This window comes from Muntiacus reevesi, chromosome X (genome assembly GCF_963930625.1).
Source record: "Muntiacus reevesi chromosome X, mMunRee1.1, whole genome shotgun sequence".
NCBI lineage: Eukaryota > Metazoa > Chordata > Mammalia > Artiodactyla > Cervidae > Muntiacus > Muntiacus reevesi.
Window position 1 is genome coordinate 116,007,565 of NC_089271.1, and position 13,218 is coordinate 116,020,782.

The window sequence follows — 13,218 nt, forward strand, 5'->3', positions numbered from 1 at the left end:
ATCTTCATAATAAAATGTTAGCAGAACATAAAAATAGATAAGCAAACACTTAAAAAAAAACACCCAACTTCAGTGATAAAAAAGGCAGGTACTGGCTTAGACTACCTACAAGCAGAGAATGTGGTCCAACCCAGAACGAAAGGACCAAAGTGAGTATGGTGTCCTCCAAGCAAAAGAAAGAAGCCAGAGCCATTGTAAGGCTTTTTGAGCATCATCAAAGAAGCCCTGAAAATCTCCTAACGAACTGTACTATTGCACCCACACATTTTCAAACTTGTGTTGAGCACTTTGAGCTATGGGCCAAGGGAGAGACCTTTTGAAAGGCTCCCTAATCCATTCACACGGCCCCATCTGAGGGATGACACTGGAACCCGCCTCCAGCCTCTTGACTACCTCTCCCCTTTTATGGTGGTTTCAAGTTGAAAGCAGTACTCATCTGTTTCCAGATTCCTAAAGGTACTAGAAAAAAAAAAAATCTAAATATAACAGATGGATAAGTGCTCACAGTAACTGGAAACCAAAATGTAACTTCAGCTTTTGCAGGCTGATACCCTAACACATGGCTTTAGTGTAATGGTCTCACTGAAGAGCTTTTGTCTTTATTCCCACAACAGAAATATTATCCTGACTTTGATGGATGACAGATAAGTGTTATTCAAAATTTTATTTTAAGCTGACATTAATAACCTTTACTTATTTTAAAGTCATTCAGTAAGTGTTCTCGTGTATGTCAAAATTTACTATGAAACACAGTTGAGGGTGTCTGTTGCTTTTTTATTGTCTTTAAAATAGTTCGATGCACTTTAAAAAATCTAATTCAAATGTTGGTGAAACCTCTGAAACATCTCTATGAGTTATAGGGTTCCATGGAATATATGTGAAAACCAATAGGTTAGAAGGACCCTCTATTTGTAGTTAGTGTTTATAAAATCTACCATCCTTAGCTAATATAAACAGCACGGAACCCTTTCAAGATTTTATATAATGCTATCATGCTGGTAACTTCCTGTTTCAGAATCCCTTTCCTCATCACTTACAGTATTTAACTCAAACCTCCTGCCCCACTATCCTCAACACCAATTCTCCAGTTTTACACTTATAAACAAGACCCTCAATTCTTATTTCCTATACGGGCCTTACAAGTTTCAACACTACAAATAATGTGACCGTGTAATGTGGGAGATAAAGGGCAGCGATATGAAGTGCTTTTCACTTGCTGGTAGTTAAAAATAAACAAAAAGTCCCCCGAGTCTGAAAATGGAGCTTATTTCACATTCAACTTACATCTTTTCCTAGCCACCACCAAAGTGTCAGAATCTTAGCACATCCGATAGCAGGTCTAAGAATTTCAAAATTGCAACCACATAATGATATGCATGCTGCAGCGGTCCAGAGTGAAGTATATTCTATGGACACCTGCAGGTTGCTCTGAGTGAGCATCTGAACCTACTTTAGTGAATAAACACACTTACGGATTATGAATCCCCTAGCCACGTACACTGGTACTACATACACAAACTCCTCACCAGAATCCACAGAAAAACTCCACTGGTTGTGGGAAAGAAACACTTGGAATATCTTAGGGAAATTATTAATTCATACCCCTGAATCAGGTATGGGCTTCCCAGGTGGTGCTAGTGGTAAAGAATCCGCCTGCCAGTGCAGGAGACATAAGAGACGCAGGTTCGATGCCTGAGTTGGGAAGATCCCCTAGAGGAGGAAATGGCAACCCACTCCAGTATTCCTGCCTAAAGAATCCCATGGACAGAGAAGCCTGGCAGGCTACAGTCCACAGGGTCACAAAGAGTTAGACACGACTGAAGCAACTTAGCAGGCATGCACAGGCAGGTATAAAAACGGTCATAACACATACATATCACATGGCTTAAGAGGTTTCCATAGTCTTGGAAAGACCACAAATTCTCACCAAACTACCTAAGGACCACTGCTTTCCTACTTGGGTGAAGAACTGGTACAGAAACTAAATGTTCACCCATCAGATGGAGATCCTTCAGTGAGACATGCTATACAAAGAAGGAATTATCTGGCTGATAGGACAGCAGAATGAGGCTACCATTCTAAACACATTTTAATATACTTCATCCTTTTTAAATTTAAATTGATTTCATCCTTAGACCCATTAAAACAAAAGTAAAACATTAAGAATTAAAGACACAAGGAAATAAGCACAGTTCTCCACAGTAGGCTTTCAACACACAAGGATGATATGATGATCATGATGTTGATGTGGACAGTGATGAGGATAAAAGTGCTTGCTATTCTTCCACAAGCACTGTTAACAGCTTTGGGCTTCGACATTTTAACTTCTGTAAAAGCTATGAACTCAGCTATACTAATTGTACTGACCATAATAAAATGTATATGACTATGACCTTAATGTCATAAATTTTCTAAGTTCACGGTTGTAAGACACTTGAGCAAGGTTTCAACTCCAGAACTTAAATGAGTATCCAACATTCGTCTCACAAGTATGGATTTCTTTCACCAGTTAGCATCTGTTGTTGGCTTCTCAAGTCTCTGTACTATTAATAGAAGAGTTGATGATGGAGAAAACCTTAAAACAACATCCATATCCACTGAGTTTTATGATGTTTAAAAATTGTAATAAAAACATTAAGTATTCACGAGTTCCTATCAGACTTGAACTGAACTTGATGACAGACTTTAACACTAATATTTTATTGAGGAATAAAGATGTAAGGGCACTTAAGTCGCTTCTCTTGTCTGTCTTTGTACAGTCCTCATGAATCATTTACTAATTCCTTTGCTTGGTTTTAAAGAAAATTAACATGTGTGAGTTTGTTCCTAGAGAAGATGAAAGGACTTACAAATAGACAAATTATCCATGAGTAAACTAACACACAATACACCAGCATTAAATATGGCACTGACTTGATTTGTGATATATTATTAAATTTCCTAAAATTGAAGTATCTTGTAAGTCTCAAAGTATCATACGGAAGAGGATAAAAAGTTTTACAAAATGATTTGAACTAACTTCAAGATAGTTTGACTCAACCTACCTTAACTACTCAGAGATCCATGTTTTCATTTACATCATTTGGGTATGGACAGAGCACTAGATTTGAATTCCAATGTCCAAACCTGACTTCTTCTGTGGGAATCTTAGTCAAACCTAACCTTTATAGTTTAATACATTTGAACTTTGAAATATGGTTTCAACATTTCTATGCATTGAGACTTAGAATGATGTAATAGATAAAGGAGATACTTTTAAAAAAATTTGTAATACCCAATCAATGTCCCAATTGATTTAATATTCCTAGAAAAGAGTCACTTTAAAAAAGTTCTCACTGAAAGTTAATTAACATTAACAATATTTTAATTGAAAAAAAGTATTTCCTGGGGCCAATGGTAATGTTGCACATGTTTATGTATGTATGTGTATGTGCATGTTTATCTAAAAGACTTCACTTTCTCTACAAGTGCCCCATGAACTCTGAACGAAGACAGCAGAAAAATCGAAGACTCTGGAGATACCACTTTTCCAGAGTCCAATTCAGACACTTTTCTCTAAGTGAGGCAGTTTCTCTCTTATGGTAAAAATGAATTCTCTCTATATCAGAGGCTGGGAAAGTCAAGAGATGTACAAGAGGTCAAAATTAAGTCCATTAAATCCCAGCCCTGGATTTAGTCACCATGGAGACAGGGGAGATAAATAAACCAGCAACCTTAACAAATGTGCTGCACCTTTGCCAGACATCTCTCTGACTTTACCGTTATTTTTACTTAAGTATCTTTCAGTCCAAACATAACTGACGATGAAGACTACGAAACCAAACAGAACGAGGCCCAAAAGAAATAGGAATGCTCATGCTGGCAAAGTGCAGGCAAAGAGTCAAGAGCAGCCCCCCTCAGCAGTGTGCTCTCTGTTCCCCTTGAAAAACGATTGCAACACGAAGCTCCAGAGGCAATGACATATGGGGAAAATATGTGGCCCTACAGCCAGAGGAAACCATGTCAAAAAAGAAAAACAGACATGAAGTAACTGACCTAATTAAAGGAGAAAAGTATACTGAGCAGGGAGACGGGAACACAGCTGGAGGGGAGGGGGCGCCGTGAGAAACTCAGGACACTGAGGTGGGGTTTTGCTGCTTCTTTGAAGGAAACCAGGAGCTGAAACAGGTGCTGCCCTTCATCAAGGCTCCACTGCAATGAACACAGAATCTGGACACGTGAAGGTCCACCCCCAGCCCTGCTGCACGCCAATGAGAAGCTCTGAGACAGACAGCTACACCTTGTCACATGGGACACCAAGATGCCTTGCCACAGACCACAGGAAGAAAAGGGGGAGGTTGGGGATGGTGGAATGAAGCAAGCAAGAAGGAACTAGACTATCAGAGCTTGGCATTCAGGCCCTGGGCAGGAGTCTTCACTGTGTTTCACAATTATGTACTAAACACCTACTGTGTGATCAATGGAAACATCACTGCTTGTGATGTGGCGTTGACTTAAGAGGTAAAAGCTGAAGACTCTCAACGTCTAACGTGTACAAACAGGATAACAACACAAATAAAACCTCAAACAGAGTGCTACTTACATTTGTTTAGGTGCCTTCTAGTTCTTCTCCGTATGTACATGTCACTTGACAAGGTTATAACCACAGCACATATACCATTTTGCATCCTACTTTTAAAAATCAGGTTGTATTATACAAATTCTTTCATACTGCTTTGCAAGTGTCTAAATTTTAATTTTGAACAGATACATGGAATTCTACTACAGAGAAGTATCGTAATTATTTATCTAAAACTATTTGTTGAATAAATGAACCATTTCTCTAATGTTGGATGTTTAAATTCTAATTTTTGTCCTTATAAACAACACTGTGATGAATATCCATAACATACAGCTTTTTTCTTTTCTTAGAACAGCTTGTTTCTTAGGACACATTTCCCCCAGATAGGATTACTGGATCAAGGGGTACCAATCTTTGTGACTTCTGCCATATATTGCCAAATAATGTTCCAAAAAAGCTTTTTACCAACTTACAATGTTACCAGCAATGAGTAAGTGTTTACTACTTCCAAGGTAACCGTATTAGCATCAGGTTTTCTTTTTGTTTTTGTTGACTTAACAGATGAGAAATGTACCTCATTGCTATCTGAATATGCTCATCTTTGCACATGTGTGATGCTGAACATTTTTCCATATGTTCATTTACTTTGCGATAGAACGTGAATGTCTTTTACCCATCTCCCTACTGGAGAATTCATTTAGCCAACAGAGATGGAGCCTCTCCGATATGCCAGGCCTTACAATCTATATGAACTCTGTGCACAATACGGAAACTATCCTGTCATATTCACTACAAACATTTCCTGGCCTGTTTTCCTTTTCAATATTTTGCCCCAGCTCTAGTGAAGTAAAATTACAAAAACTGTACATATTTAAGGTATATAACACAATGTGATGGTTTGACATGAATACCCTGTGAAAAGACTATTGCTATCAAGTTAATATAGCCACCACCTCACAGTTACCACTCTGTCTCTGTGTGGTGAGAATACTTAAGATCTACTCTGTCAGTCCATTTTTATATATTTGATTCCATTGATCTCTTCCTTTCTGAGATCCTTCAAAATTTTTTTTGTGGCCATGTGGCACAGTTTGCAGGATCTTAATTCCCCAACCAGGGATTGAACCTGGGGCCACAGCAGTGTAAGCATGGAGTCCCAACCACTGGACCACTAGGGTAGTCCCGAGTTTGATCATTGTATAGTTTACAAGGTTATCATATTCCCAGGGATTTGATAATTACACTATTTTCTGTGGTCTTCTTTATAAGTTTCTATAAGAGTCTCATAAATATATCCTTCTGTAATTATAAAATTATAATTATAATTTTATTATATTATAAAAAGCTTCAATTCCTACTTCATGATTTGTGACCTTTAACATATCTCGCTCTTTAAACAGAAGCACTTAATTTAAAAAAACAAGATATAAAATAAAAGCTGGGGCTTCCTTGTGGTCCAGTGGCTAGGACTTCACCTGCCCAGTGCCGGGGGCCTGGGTTCAGTCCCCAGTCACAGAGCGAGATCCGCAACTCAAAGTTTACATGCTGAAACAAAGGCATGGTACTGATGCTCCTGCTCTGAATCAGGCCCCATCAGAAGATATCCCTCCTATCAGATGTTTACCCTCAACCCTTTTAAGGTATTCCCTTCAAATGAGCATCACTTAGTATGCACTTGAAAATTCACACACTGCTATTTTGAAAGGAAGGATGGCTCTAACTTTGTAGTTGCAATAGCGCAATAGACCTGGGATTGAAAAGTCACATGTATGTAAGAGCCAAGCAGGCCTTACAAAAGAGTAAGACATTCAGATAACGGCACCCGACCCTTGTCCTTAGTGTCAAGGAGATAACAGAGTGGTGGACACTGTGGCAAGTTTCAGAGCTCATGTTCTATCTAAAGATACAGCAGCTATTTGGCTCCAGCCTAGCATTGCTCAACAGGAATGCAGGCTCGATGCTGCCAGATCTTCTGATATTTCAAGAGAAGATGAAAATCTGGATTTTTAAAAAAAAATGTGAAATCTCTCAATTTCTAAATGATTGGCAATTCACTGAAAATTTTAAAAAACACCTCTGTGTGCCAGATCCAGCCCACCAGCTTGAGACCTTGGCTCTAGACAGAAGATTTCCAAAGTCTTTAAGCCTGTGTGACCCATCTGGGCTGCTTTTCCTGCTTACTACTAGTGCACCAAGAAGAGCGGTCACATGAATATACATGGTACGAATCAAATCACCATGACTACTGCTCTTAAAAATTTTGTTTTGTGAATATTAAAAACTGCCAAATCGATAATGAAAGTGACCATATGTCAATGATACAAATATTTCCTAGAAGTGAAATTAATGTTTCCTTAATTGACAATATTATCTCTACTACAAAAACTAATACATAAAAAAAGGATAACAGAAAAAAAAACTAATACATAGAATACCCAGCTCAAGTATGCATGAAAAATTATGTTGTATTCAAGTTTTTGTTCCATGTAATTCCATACCTAGTGGGCAGCCAAAGGGAACAATTTCAAGTTCTTGAATTATAAAGCTTACCTGTGAAAAACGCTGTGCTAAACATAAAACAGGATACACTATCATTAAAGAAACCCAAAATATATCCTCATGTGGAAATTGCAAAGTCCATTTTCCTTAACTGTCCAATTTTTCCAAATAAACTTTTAAAAACAAGAGTGTGAAATACACAGTTACATTTGTTTTCATGTTGGGGGCATTTGGGTCCCAGACACAGCTGCACATGCTCATATGGAGGTGGCATAATTCACAGGCTCAAGGAGCAAACTGGAGATAGGGACTTTGGTTTGCACCCCTGAACCCATACTGTTCTACTCAATACTGGGCAATTTATTTTAAAAAGGAAAATCAAGTTTCCGCTTCCTCATCTGCAGAAGTGAAAATAATCTAGGGATGTCCTACCCCTGAAGACTATTAAACCAAAATGTACCATTCTTTTTGTTTTGCTTACTCTTATATTCCTGACCTAGTCCATAGAAAGGCTGAATAAATGAATAAAAGAAAGGAAAACAGATCACAAGACACCACGGTATCATGACTGTTGAGCTGTTACTTTAAAATCAATGCCATAGATTTCTGTCATAGTGAAGCAAACTTAATGAATTCTATTTCATTAACTCACTTGAGAATCTCACTGCTCTCAAAGAAAACCCAAAGATGTTAAGTTTTAGTCAAATATGTCATTAGGGGAATTGTTAATATCAGAAAACCACTTCAAATATGCCTTCAAAGGACTTCAACTAAAATGTTCCATTTTAAGGATACAGTCTTGTACACTTAAGTTTCTACTGAAGTTTTCTTACTGACAAAGTTTGTCAAGGCTTCAAACTACAGTGGAATTAGTAAGGGCAAACAATGTATGTGATTGCCCAAGTTTCACCTGGCCAGCATTTCCAACTCAGTTGATGGGAGGATGTTTTTAGCTTTTCTGTGTATGTCCTTAAACAATCTAGTGTTTGTTTCTGTGGAAAGGACACAGAGCAAAAACCTTGGCTCCTTAAACAGAGCTTTTCAACTGCCCTAGGGCTCCTTGGAGAAGAGTTGCAGCCTCCTACTTGAGCCAAGGCAGTTCTGGTTTGGTGTTCTCTACTGTGGTTAGATCTAAAGCTTTATTTGAGGACAGGCTTTTATCATTTAAAAAAAAGTTTGAAAACAACCCTTCTGGATAAAGCCTGGGATTGATAGTAATGCCAGGACTTAAACCTGAAGATGGAAGAGTTGATCATGGCTGGCAGCTGAGAGAAACTGGGAAGGATCTCTGACTACCACTGTAACTGATGAAATTGATCACATTCAGATTAAACATTTCTAAAAAGCTGTCCTACTTGTTCACTCTTTAGGGTTTAATATCTTTAGGGTTCATATTTTCTATCTAGGGTTTAATATATCTGAATGTATATATATATATATATATTTAAAAATCTCTGGAAAATTCTGTATGAAGTAGATGTAACAAAGGCTACTGCTGCTGTTAAGTCACTTCAGTCGTGTCCGACTCTGTGAGACCCCACAGATGGCAGCCTATCAGGCTCCCCCATCCCTGGGATTCTCCAGGCAAGAACACTGGAGTGGGTTGCCATTTCCTTCTCCAATGCATGAAAGTGAAAAGTGAAAGTGAAGTCGCTCAGTCGTGTCCGACTCTTAGCAACCCCATGGACCACAGCCTACCAGGCTCCTCCGTCCATGGGATTTTCCAGTCACGAGTACTGGAGTGGGGTGCCATCGCCTTCTCCGAACAAAGGCTACTACCCTAACTGAAATGACAGGGCCTACACTGCATGTGGGACAGAGCATGGAATGGGGTGGGGTGGATGGGAAGGCAGAAATGCAGCAACCTTTTTGATGGATGAAACTAGAAATCCTGAGTGGTCTGGTGCCAACAAATGTTACTACCGCTCTTTTATTTTATTTTTTTCATTTATTTTTATTAGTTGGAGGCTAATTACTTCACAACATTGCAGTGGGTTTTGTCAGTTCTAATGAGATGGATGAAACTGGAGCCCATTATACAGTGAAGTAAGCCAGAAAGATAAAGAACTACCACTCTTTTAAACACAAGGAGACTGGGTCCCAGAGAGCAGCAAGACTGCGGCTCCTCACACTGTGCCTAGAGGAACCGTCTTGCAGAGTCCCTTCTTCCCGTTTTTGCAAAGGTAAACATCCCTGATCTCTCAAAAAAGACAGAAAAGTAACCTGGCATCATCACAGAGTCTCCAGAAGCTGCCAAAGCTACTGGGACTAGGAGGATGCAGGATGCCTCTCCAGGGTATGTGAAATGGAAGGACTGGCCTTGCCCGGCTGCTCACACCCATGCGGCTGCGCTCAGAACTTTAGTCCTAATCAGAAGATGATCTGCCAACCCACATTAAGGTGACCCCACGGAAATGCTCCAAATTGGCAGACTGCGAGCAGCTGCCCTACACCTCGGCTCGGCTCACCCCAGGCCTGAAGAGTCCTGACAGCTGACTGGGCGGCCCAGGAGCTGCTCCACGCAGCTTTCCTGTTCCCTACCGTCAACAGAGTGCCAGAGGCAGATCTGTAGCCTCAGGCTGACCTTCTAGCCACTCTGCTGTGCTTGGCACATTCACTTCTCATGCCCCCAATTTAAAAGCAAATGAGATGTTTTCACCCTTGAAAAGGGAATCCCCAGAGACCTCGTATCTAGGGTAAGCAGTGACATTGGTCAGCTCAATTAAAACAAACACGCTTAAAATCTACCACACAGATAAGATCTCTGGACAGTGTTGACCCGAACGCCACACACCAGAAGGTGGAGACTGGTATAATAATGTGTGGCAGTTGGGAAAACTTACCTCACAGTGGATGTGTGCAGAACGGGATGTATTCAGTGAGGGCGGGACACTGCTAACCACCTCTGATGTGCCTAAGTTAGGAAAAAATGAGAAGCAAGAGGTCAAGTTACCTTTTCACGAGAAAAGCTAGAAGTTTCTTAAAAAACAAACAAACAAAAAAAACAAACCCCTCATGATCCAAAAGTCAACTTCCTTTGAAGTGGCTCACGGTAACACCTTCTTCTCTGTATTTACAACTCTTAAAGTTAAGGAAACCTGCCAAGATGTTCTGCATATTTCCCCAAATGTCTGTTTATCATATAACATTCGCACCGGCAATGGATCTGGCCCCCTCATTATCAAGCTGTATTAGCTCAAACACTCAGCATTGTTAGCAGAGTGAGCTCATGGCCTATTTCAGTTTTAAATTAACATTTGGCAATCACCCGGGTAATCAAAACAAATGACTCAGTCATTTAGAATAGATTTACTAGTTGAGTCTCTCCCCCCGCCACTTTAACATCTCTAGCATATTTTGCCACAGGAGAGCTCAGATCCAGACAGAATGTAGAGCACAAGTCACCAGAGGAATATTTAGAGGTGTTGCCATGGAGATGAGGTGCTTTGTGACCGCTGAAGTTATCTCCAATCAACAACAGGATTAGGCAGCAGGCTGGTGGGCAGGCTCATCCCCGCATGGATGGTTCTGCCTGACTAGGAAACAGGTGTGCCCTGTGCTTTCCCCATTGACACAAAGATGGTACACTCTGACATGCTGCCCTCTCCACACCCTCCAGGCCTCCCCACAGGCAGCGCTGACATCACCACCTGACCCGCCCCCCATTATTCACAAAGGCCTGGCTGGGGCAAAGGAGAAAGGAAGTATGATCACTGTATCTTCCCCAACATGTGAAATCCTGAAACTCACACCAAAGGCTCTTTTATATCAACTGTGAAATGTACGTGAGTGAAAGAATTTGAAGGAAAAGAGAGTTCCCTGAGAGAAGGCCCTTCCCCCTGCTCAACCCAGGCCCACCTGTTCTGTGCACTCCTCCATTCCCACACCTAGAACAGTACCTGGCACACAGGAGGCACTCATGAAGCATCCATTGAATGAAATAAGGCAAACAAAAACCAAGGATTATAACCAGGCTCATAACTACCCCCCCTCCACAACCAACCTGTTCCAAGCCGATCATCAAACAAGCAGTGGTTAGAGATTTTCTTTTCAATGTTAATGAATGGGAAAATAAATCCAGTTAGTTCAACAGGCTAAGGGGTTCATCTATTTAGAGACCTTAATGACAACTGTTGAAGACAACTCTTTCAAATTCAGTATGGACAAGTCTGCTGATGATAGGGACAGGGGTCTTGTCTGCCAGATTTAAAGCCCCAGATCTAAAGGCAATTTTGTTAACTTTCAAAAGTGAATGCTTAAACTGACTGACTCCAAAGAAAGGCTTTCTAGTGCCCTTCCCACTTACACTTAAAGGAGAGACAATATTTTCTTGTTCTATCATATGAACAAAGTCTCATTGGTTCCATGTTCTACCTCATTTGTCTTACAGGGCTTTAAGTTTCTTGGTGACAGGGAAAGGAATCCCTGATTTCTTTTCTACCTCCCAGGACTTGGCATGGTATGTATATACAAAAGGCTTGGCTCAGCCTCATCTCCCACCACCCGCACCCCAATCATACGGAACTCACTGTTTCTAAAAGGTGCCACACCCTTTTATGCAGCTGCGGGAAGAATGCAGCATGGCACAGCTGTTCACAGCAAGGGAGCCGGAGTCAGACTGCCTGGGTTCATGTGCTGGCCCCGCCTCATATCAGCTGTGCAACCTCTGGGAACCTCATAATGGTAAGTGACCTCACAGAGAGACTGCACGCTGGCAAGATGGCAGGGCATGAAACGCACTTAACCAGGGCCTCCCTCATACAAGGTACTCAGTGAACATCAGATATATCATTATCATGATGATTACAGCAGGCAGAGAGTGAAATGTTATCAAACTCAGATAATAAATTCACATGCTGCCACAGACAGTTGGCCCCAAGTATACCCCTACTTAGATCCAACCCAACCTAAACTTTGAATCTGAATCCATCACAGTCTAGCCTTATGATACTAGTCCATTTTACTCACCTTGTTGGAACCAAGTTTTCCTAGAGATAGATTTGATATGTAGTGGGCTCTATTTGAAGGAATCCCATTCTCTAAACAACCAGAATAGTTTCCTCCCTAAGATCCCAACACTGCCAGTACCTTCCCTGCCTTCTCTCTGTCTGCTCCCCACCTCTACAAGCTCAGGCTTTGAGGAGCCTGGTGGGGCCAGGGGAGGCCAGAGAACTTGTTTTCTAGTAACCACACCAAGTCAAGGCTCTCCTTGAGTGTTAATATTCCCTGACACCCTCCAGAGGGCAGTAGAGAGAAAGGCCCCTGACTGACTCCAAAGAAAAGCCTTCTGGTCCCCTTCCCACTTACACTTAAAGGAGAGACAATATTTTCTTGTTCTATCATATGAACAAAGTCTCATTGTGGTTCCATGTTCTACCTCATTTGTCTTACAGGGCTTTAAGTTTCTTGGTGACAGGGACAGGAATCCCTGATTTCTTTTCTACCTCCCAGGACTTGGGCATGGTATGTATATACAAAAGGCTTGGCTCAGCCTCATCTCCCACCACCCGCACCCCAATCATACGGAACTCACTGTTTCTAAAAGGTGCCACACCCTTTTATGCAGCTGCGGGAAGAATGCAGCATGGCACAGCTGTTCACAGCAAGGGAGCCGGAGTCAGACTGCCTGGGTTCATGTGCTGGCCCCGCCTCATATCAGCTGTGCAACCTCTGGGAACCTCATAATGGTAAGTGACCTCACAGAGAGACTGCACGCTGGCAAGATGGCAGGGCATGAAACGCACTTAACCAGGGCCTCCCTCATACAAGGTACTCAGTGAACATCAGATATATCATTATCATGATGATTACAGCAGGCAGAGAGTGAAATGTTATCAAACTCAGATAATAAATTCACATGCTGCCACAGACAGTTGGCCCCAAGTATACCCCTACTTAGATCCAACCCAACCTAAACTTTGAATCTGAATCCATCACAGTCTAGCCTTATGATACTAGTCCATTTTACTCACCTTGTTGGAACCAAGTTTTCCTAGAGATAGATTTGATATGTAGTGGGCTCTATTTGAAGGAATCCCATTCTCTAAACAACCAGAATAGCTTCCTCCCTAAGATCCCAACACTGCCAGTACCTTCCCTGCCTTCTCTCTGTCTGCTCCCTACCTCTACAAGCTCAGGCTCTGAGGAGCCTGGTGGGG

General features: G+C 41.2%; 1 protein-coding gene across 1 annotated transcript in view; it reads right to left on the bottom strand.

Annotated features, from left to right (window-relative positions):
* Positions 1 to 13,218, bottom strand: part of FHL1 (four and a half LIM domains 1) — a 57,773-nt gene that overhangs the window by 24,999 nt on the left and 19,556 nt on the right. The window contains exon 2 of the mRNA XM_065914918.1: positions 9,904 to 9,974. The gene's annotated coding sequence lies outside the window, so the exon portion shown is untranslated. The remainder of the gene's footprint in view (positions 1 to 9,903; positions 9,975 to 13,218) is intronic.